General features: G+C 30.1%; 1 pseudogene; it reads right to left on the reverse strand.

Annotated features, from left to right (window-relative positions):
- Positions 1 to 4,379: 4,379 nt before the first annotated feature.
- Positions 4,380 to 9,548, reverse strand: LOC146724168 (uncharacterized; annotated as a pseudogene).
- Positions 9,549 to 9,827: the final 279 nt, after the last annotated feature.

Here is a 9,827-nt window from a genome sequence, read left to right on the forward strand (position 1 = left end):
TAATGGGGAATCTGCCTCAATTCCGCGTCCGTCTATCTTTACGCGCTTTTATTCACTGCGGTGTGGATTATGCGGGACTATTTCAAATCCGATACTCCTCTGGTCGTGGTTGCAAAAGTCATAAGGCGTACGTTGTCTTATTTATTTGTATGGTAACGCGAGCACTCCACCTTGATCTCGTTAGCGACTACACAACTCCGGCGTTTTTGGCTGTGTATAAGCGATTTTGTTCTCGTCGCGGGATTCCAAATTGTTTGTACTCCGACAATGCTAAGAACTTCTGAAGCGCTCAAAGAGAGCTCGCATTGACGTGGCGGGACGCTGCAAAAAATGCAAATCTGTTGACGATACTCGCCGAGGATGGTGTCGCATGGTGGTTCATTCTCCCTTCCGCTCCTCATTTTGGCGGGTTCTGGGAGGCGGGCGTTAAGAGCGTCAAGCATCATCTTCGACGAGTCATAGGTCTTCATATACTTCCGTTTGAAGAAATGACCACGTTGCTTTGCCAGATCAAAGCGTGTTTGATTTCGCAACCTCTTGCGCCGATCTCTGATGTACTGGATAATTATTCCGCATTAACACCCAGTCATTTTCTAATTGGATCATCCTTGACCGCAATTCCAGAACCGACTCTATTGGATGTATCGGAAAACCAACTTACGCGGTGGCAACTGCTTACGCAATTACGCGATCGGTTCTGGCAGAGCTGGTTAAATGATTAATTACATTCTTTCTAACAGAGACAAAAATATATAGATAACTTCTTAAGGAAACATTTTTTGATCCATATTTATAGGAAATTTTTTGTTCAGAATTAAATTTTCTATAAAATCTCAAAGTCTCTCTGGCTGGTTCGGGGCCACCCTGTATACAAGGTGTCTCAGACACCCGATTATATCGAAAACTGAGCGCGACAGATAAAAAATGTTTCAGACAAAAGTTATAAGGCTTCAAATAACGCATTACATAGCAATATCAATATGACCTTGAAGAGTGTTGTCAAGGTCATATAAAAATTTGATCTTGAAATTTTTAAATGAAAGCACCTATATTTCATTCTATATTCTTGTAGCTTATCTCGAGAGCTTTTCAAAACATTATAATTAAATGTCTTTTTATTAAGTAGTTTTCGAGTTATGGAGCTTGAAAATTACAGTACCGCCGGCATAAGCATTACTCAAAGTCTACCGCGCGGAAGTTGCCCGGTTGGAATTACATTTCTTTTGTATGAGCGCGCGCGTGTGTCTGTGTGTGTGTAAATGTATGGCTAGATGCTACATGTGATTAGGCCTTATGTGTTTGAAATGTTTACTGTTTTCTTCAATACAAGCACGTATTCTTTTCTTGAAATTATTTGTTGCACAAAGAATTCATCAACATATTTCACGTCTTACCGTACCGCGCCAAAAGACGATAGTTTCGATAGCACTGTTGGGTATTATTGGGATAAAATTTTATTTAGATAAGGTTGAGAATAACATTTTATTCGTTACTTGTAAATAAATATCCATTCAAATTAATTTTTATTTGCAAATTAAAAATACAATTTTATTGGAATAAATTTTTATCCGTGACTTACGAATAAAATATTTTACGAATAAAGTTATTTATGAATAATATTTTATTTAAACAATATTTATTCGTAAGTCACGGATAAAAATTTACTCGAGTAAAATTGTATTTCTAACTTGTAGATAGAAATTTATTCAAATAAATCCTTATTTACAAACAATAAATAAAATTTTATTAATAGAGCTCAAGCGCGAAAAATTAATTCTTCGGAACTGTATCTCTTGGTTTGAGATTACTAAGTTCCATATATAAATTAATCTCGAACTTACACATGAAGAAATAGGCGAGAAAAATATAGGTCCAAAAAGTCGCTGAAGCGGGAATCGAACCCGCGTCTTTCACTTTTCGGGCAACTGCTCTTACCAACTAAGCTATTCAGATCCTTTCGATTCTATATTTTTCATTTCAACGCCGTGATTAGACCCAGGCGTGAATAAATTCAGATAGAAATATTTTTATCGGCTCTCAGTATTAATAATAATATAAATATGAAATTTTTTAAATCGGTAGAGCACAAGCACGGAAAACTAATTCTTTGGAACTGTATCTCTTGGCTTGAGATTATTAAGTTCGCCTGGGTCGAACAACATAAAGATTTAAATCTTTATTCATAAAATACGAATAAAATTTTATTCAAATTAATCTTTATTTATAAAATAAGAATAAAATATTATTCGAATAAATCTTTATTCACACACACACACAGAATTACCAAATAAATTTTTATTCGGATGAAGGCTCAATCGTATGACATGAATAAAGTTTGATTCGAATAAATACCAATTATTTATGTCAAATGTAGAAACATTTGCATTTTAAAAATACAAATTTAAAGATTAAGAACGCTTAAGAATTTTAAGATTTTTATTTTTCTTTTTTGTTTGATTTGCAATTTTTTGTGATTTGTTATAAATACAAAAACTACTTAGTTTCTAATTTCTAGGTATCATTTATATTTATTTTTTTATGATACATAGTATGTATTACATACTATACAGAACAATAAATGTAAGAAGAAAAACTATTCAGTTTCAACAAAAAGTTTTTTCCTTGTTTTCTAACCTTACACTACTGACATTTTATACGATAAAATTTCATTCATTGTTTGTAAATAAAGATTCATTTGAATAAATTTTTATCTACAAGTTAAAAATACAACTTTACTCGAGTAAATCTTTATCCGTGACTTACAATTAAATATTGTTTAAATAAAATATTAGTCATAATAGTAAATTAGCTAACAAGTGCGGGGGATCGTAAATCGGCCGAGAGTGCGGAAGTTTGGCGCACGAGACGAAGCCGAGTGTGACAATCCGCACGATCGGCCGATTTATGACCGGCACATGTTGGCTACGATATTTTGTGTAACCGGTGCGTGGAAAGGGAGCCCTTTCAAAAATCCCATCATGTGCGTAAAGGGCGACTTTTCGCGCGCTGGTTGCACAAATAACAGCGTCCGAACTGCATCATGGTGACACGCTTGGTTTAATTTTGTTTAAGAAAAATTTCGTTTAAGAAAAACGGTATTAATCAAAACAATGACACGGAACTTCTTGACAAGATCTATTTTGACATTCTAGATAAATTAACAAATTTATTATTTTTTTTCTGTTTTGATATGTACCCACAGTCACATCTGAGACACGATATAAGTAACAAGCGATACAAACTACTATATACAAAGCACACTGTAAGTTTTTTAAAAAACATTTTTAAAAACCATTTACATATTGTTTTAACATTGTTCAATTAATTTTACGTAAGTTTAACGGATAATCATAATTTAATAGAAAGAGAATATATTTGATCACCATGAAACTCGATTTTGACGGACAAAAAATCTTTTTTCGCTTTCAAACAAAGAATGGGTTGTATAACAATCTCTTATTACAAACAAACGTTCCATAATTATGAGATTAAAAGCGTTATGGTACATATAATATTGTTTATCTCATACCGTGTTCCATTTATTATAATCTAAGATACACAGTCTAATTGTAAGTTATTGTATATTATTTCTGGATGTAAAACATTTTTTATATCTAGATAATCAAACACTTCAGAAAATTTGACACATACATTCTTCTTGTATTCCAAACGTTGAGTTAATAACACAATTGAGATAATCATTTTGTGTTCTAAGATATTTTTTCCTTCATAAACAAGTTTTTGTGCATCTTTTTTAGTGGCTGTGCAAATACGACAATAATATTGAGTGTTAAATCCCTTTGGAAAGCCAAGTATCGTGTTCAAACCTAAATTATCTCCAACAATAAACATTAAGCGAAAATATATTTTTTGCTCTTTATTGTTAATATTTATAATTATTCCATTAATGCTGAGAACTATTATTTGGTCAACAATGTGTGAAAAGATTTTATTTCCTAATTTTTTTATGATCTTAATAGTTATGCAGTTGCATAAGTAAAATGTTGTTTAGATTGCTCGAATATTGAGGTAGTAGGCATTGAGGAGGTAGAGCAGAGTTAAATAAATTGCACCTAATTTATGAATTGATTTTCGCGATAATTTCTACATAAAAAAATAATGCTATTAGCAATGTCAATTTATTTTGATTTAATTTTCCAGAATTCCACATTTTACCATGGAAAACTAAAGTTAATAATATAGTATTATTTTTACATTCATTTATAGATTCCAAAATACTAGTAAAAATGTTAGGCAATTCCAAAAATTTTTTCAAAACAAATTTTATACAAATTATATTAATTTTTTTAAATGTAGAATTAATTGCTTTTGTAATCTTTTTTTTCTTGGAGCTAAGAAGGAATGAATTTTAATTAGTCCTATCCTTTTTGTATCAACATCCATAAATGTTTACTAGCATCTGGGTAGTTAATTTGCAAGACGTGGAAAGCTTTAAAGCAAACATCTAAAGCTTCTAATGTAGATTTTGTTGAGTATAAAATTTCATCTATACTGATTGAGTTATGTTTTCAATTTGACCTACAACTATTATATAAGGTTGTACAGATGTTTGCATCTCTTTCGCTTTAGCATTGCTTTCTTGACGAATTCTCGTAATATCACCACAAGTCTATAACAAAATATATTCATTTCATATATTAAATTTATCAATATTTCTCTCTCTCTCTCTCTCTCTCTCTCTCTATATATATATATATATATATATATATACAATATATATATACCCAGAAACCATCATTTTGATGTCATAATAATTACTGTAGCTATCTGAGTATGTATATAAATATTTGAATAAAAACTTTGCAAATTAATATATACTAACAGTTGCACATTTTAGCATACTATCTCTTGACAAAACAATTGATACTTTACTATATTTTGTTTTTTCACAACTCTTTTTAATTCTTTGTTTTGGAGATATTATATATGAAAAAAGTTGTATAGCAATCGTTACTTTGGAATCTGAAAATTCCAAAATTGTAAAGTAATAAATAAGCACATTTGCATTACGTATGCTATTATACAAGAGTAATAAATTATATATTTTACCTTCAGATATATCCAAATTTAATTTTCCATTAATTCTATAAAATTATCATTTTTACCAACAATTGTAATATTTTGTGATCTTATTGAAAAACTCATTCCATTTTCTATTCTTAATGCGAGATCTGATAAATGCATTTTATCAAAATCATTTTAAATAAGCTCATATCCATTTGGATATTTGAAAAGTGGCCATTCTTCAAATATACTATTTAACTTTTTATCAGTTGATTTCATTAATGTTGCATATCAATATTCAAATGTTTTAAATTATTTTTCTAAAACAATCTCCGAAGGTGTTTGGTTAATTTTTAACCAGTTTAAACTTTCTTTAATATCTTCATTGAAAGCTAAAAGCAAAATAATTACAGAAATTGAAAACACGATAATTACAAAAAATTTATTCACAAAATTTTATTTATTAAATTACCTACCATCATCACTAAAAGAGTTACTCGTGTCATCAGTAACACTTTTATGTATAAATTTTTTTTGTAATTTTGACATGGCATATCTTCTATTACGCCAACAAGACCATAATTTACCTTTTGCAGCAATTGACTTTTTATTTTTAGTATCAATTTTTCTTTTTGCTTCTATAAAATAAGTGCCTTTAGCTGCTGAAGGAAATATTTTGACAATTAGTTCTGCAATGTCTTCAGCTATTTTATTTGTTAGACTGCAAAATTTACGAAAAAGTTTATAAAAAAACAACAAATCATGCAAATAAAATAATATATAGTTGAAGCATACGTAATATTATTGTTTTCCAAATATCCAACGATTATGTTACATAATTTATTTCTCATAGAATTATTAAGTTCCTTTGCTTTAGAAATTTGTAAAATTATTTTTCCTGTTTGCGATTGTTGCAATAAATCATTAATGCTAGGCATTGTGTCCAGTATAAAAATATCTTTTGAACAAAAAGCATTTTGTCTACATAATATTCCTCCTTCTTCATTAATTGTAGAACTATTTGTATTTTGCAATTTCTATTCATTAGTTTCATTTAAATTTTTATTTTCGTTGTTACAGTTGTTATATAAAAAGCTTAGTGTATTATATATATATATATATATATATATATATATATATATTTAAAGCATTAATTTAATTCTGTTCTATTAACATTTATTATACAATTATATTTTGAGTAAAATAACATAAAACAAGTAATAAATAAAAATTGAAGAAAAAAAGCAAAAGTAGAAAATATATTGATAATATATAGAAAGATTTTATATTAATAAATAAGGTTACGAAAAATTATATTAATAAATCAGATAAAATACTATATAGAGATTAATTTTAAATAATTTTATAGTAAAAAATAAGTTTTGTCAAAAATAAATAATCAGAGTAAAACAACAGGGTTAATAAAATATTGTCAATTTTTAACATTAACAACTTATATTAGTTTCTATATCAAGTGTACTTCCTTCCTCTTTACTTTTGGAAAAATTTGTTTTGCAATAAGACAAATTTTATACGTGGACCTATTTCTGGAATTAGTTCAGCGACTAGATTTAGATCTAATTGTAATTGTTCCATAAGTTCTATCGTGATTTCGTTTTCTTCAATTAAAATATAAAAAGAATTAATAAATTTATTTCAAAAATAAAAAATTTTTATAGAATATTTTAAACAATACCCCAATAAGCACAAGTACGTCCTATGCACGTATGATGAACGTACATGCTGGACAAAGTGTATGTCCATCGGATGTCCATATGGAATACAGTAGATGTCTATAGAACGTCCATTGTATGCCCGTTTGCAACTCCAATGGACATCCATGAAACGTCCATTCTTGGGCATTTATGGACAAACTATGGACCTGAAATAGACGAACTATGGATCTAATAAACAAATTTTGGATTTTAAATGGACGAATTATGGATCAAATGGATCAATTTTGGATTTTTGATGGATGAAATTCGAATTTTTATAGGACATACTTTGGACAATTATTACGCGTATATAATTATAATAATAAATAATTAATAACAATTATATAAAAAACTGAAAAAATATTTATTTTTAATTTATATTGTTATTTTGTATGTACACTGGCAAACACTGATCTTTGTTTCCTGAAATAAAAAGATGAAAATTATTATTACATTTTATGATATATGCAATAATCTATTTCTCCTTTTTACCTTAAAAAACGAATTAATGCCCACTAGTAAACATTATTACATTTTATGTTTTATGCTATTGCACATATTTATTATGTTTTGCATATCAACATTTTATTACAAAAACGATATTTGCAATATGAATATGTGCAATAGCATAAAACATAAAATGTAATAATGTTTACTAGTGGGCACTAATTCGTTTTTTTAAGGTAAAAAGGAGAATGCTATTTTTTTCAAAAAATATTTTTTTTTAGTTTATATCCTTTTAGTTTACACATACACGCATATATTATTACGCATTTAGTTTATAAATTTTGTTTACTTTATGATTTTTAGTTTATAGATGCGTTTTTGTAATAAAATAGTGATATGTAATATGTAAAATGATATGTGATACGTAAAACGATATATGATATGTACAATGTGATATACTACTTATTAAGTTGAAAGTATACTTTATAAGTTACTTTATAAGATATTTTCTGAAAAAATAGCAATATATAATAATTGAAAAGAATATTAGATTAAATTAAAGAATTAATCGTTATTGTTATTCTTCATTTTGACATCTTTAATTTCGCTGCGCGATTTTTCTTCCAAAAACAAGAATTGAATCACCGACCGATATTGCTCTTTTTACATTTTTCTAAAATCCGCGGACACGCCCGCTTCCACACGCGGTCAAAACAAAACTACGAGTCCGATTCGGCTGAAATTTTAACAGTAGCCGTCTACGAGAATGTACTACACGATAGTAAAACTCTCTTGCGATACTGGCACCATCGGGCGATGAGGCTAAGTACTTATCGAACTGCCCTCGTATTTATAATATTATATATTTTTTAATATTTCCGTAGGGGGGTTAAAGAATTATTGAAATTAAATCTCAAATATGAGATTATTTCATATTTTTAAATCTTGGCAGTGACCAAGTAAAATTTGGTGCCTTGTGCACAGATATTTAATTCTAACGAAAAAATTTTTAGTTTCGTTGGGATAACGCACTGTCTTCCGCGATCGGCTCTTATTGCCTGTCTTATACTTTAAATTTATATTTTAATATTTACTTCTTGATTTGACTTGTTATATATATAATTATCTTGACGTTTTGATCAGTCTAGTCCTTTATCAGTATAATTTTTATTTCTTGATATTATTATAATTAATGCAAATTTAATTTTTAAATAAGTTATTAGTAAGAAACGTGCGTGATATCTCTAACAGTGGTATTTAAAGATTAAACAAAATCTTTTTCTTTTAATGATACATAGAAATTCTTTAATTTCTTACCTGGTCATTTGACATTGATGAGCAGCAGGTCAAAAAAACGATGAAATTGTATATCAGTAACGAATTCATCGAAATCACGCGGTTCACTACGGACTTACATAATAATTTAAATTGAAAGTATTTAATAATTATAAACCGTAAGAAAATCTGCACTAAGTTCAAAATATATCTAAATATACAAAGTATAATCTGATATACAAGATGTGTCATTTTTACTTACACAGCAAATATCTCTTAAACAATGTATAACAATATTTCAGACAAATAAAATTTTGAAGAAAGAAGTTAGCGCTATTAATTTTTTTCTAAAGAGTGAATTTCTAAGTTATTTGAAGGTCTTTTTTAAATAAAACTTATTTTTTTATATAAATCTAATTTTTATATAAATAGATTATTAACGCTAACTTCTTTCTCCTTCGAAATCTTACAACTTTTATCTGAAATATTTTTTCTAAGATATATTCTTTAAGAGATATTTTTCTGTGTATATTAAAAAAATGATATATTCTGTATATATTATTTACTCTCTAATTGTTGTAATCTAACTATTTTAAGCGAAGTGCAAAGGTTTCGAGAATAATATTTGCAAGCAAATGGATCCCCCCCCACCCCCCCCCCCCCCCCCCCCCCCCCCCCCCCCTCTTCTCACCCCCCACCCCCCCCCCCCCCACCCCCACCCCCTTTGTTTTATATATAAAGAGAAATCACACTTATAAGAAGCAAGGTTAGCCGCACTGTTAAAATAAATGTCAGAAGAGCGGGGTGGTAAAGACGCCGAGTTGAGGTCGCATTACTGCTCACCACGGAAAGGAAGAGATTCGAAAGGAGGGCCCAGTCGGCGTAGGCGCCAGAGAACGGCGGCAACTTGAGGTGGCAGTAAAGATTTGATGTGCATGATGAGGGAGGTACTTTTGGGTTTTTGGAAGTGTTCGGCATAGCCACCCAAATGATTCGCGTCCCCGAGAGGTTTTCGGTGTCCCCGTGAACTCGACTTGAAGTAGTCGCTCTCCAGAATTTCTCTTTAGGGCCGGCGAATAAGATCATGCTGGCTTAACTTCGTCCCCCATTGACCCCGGATCCTGGCGTGTAGCGAGGGGCAGGCGGTGGGTTTTGGTGGTGCCCAACTTCCAAAATTCACGGAGGGGAAAGGGGGGCCCTGGATCTCGCTTTGGGAAATTTGATCCGGTTTAACCATGATGATCTACGAGCACTCATAAACTGCACGAAGAGTCATTTCACGAATTTGCGGATGCGGTGCGACGGATCCGGCTTTTAAGGCAGAAAAATTTCGACAACTGCTCGCGTAAAAAATGGTCGCGAAAT

Source organism: Nylanderia fulva, unplaced genomic scaffold (genome assembly GCF_048542155.1).
Source record: "Nylanderia fulva isolate GAGA-0341 unplaced genomic scaffold, ASM4854215v1 Scaffold1450, whole genome shotgun sequence".
Taxonomy (NCBI): domain Eukaryota; kingdom Metazoa; phylum Arthropoda; class Insecta; order Hymenoptera; family Formicidae; genus Nylanderia; species Nylanderia fulva.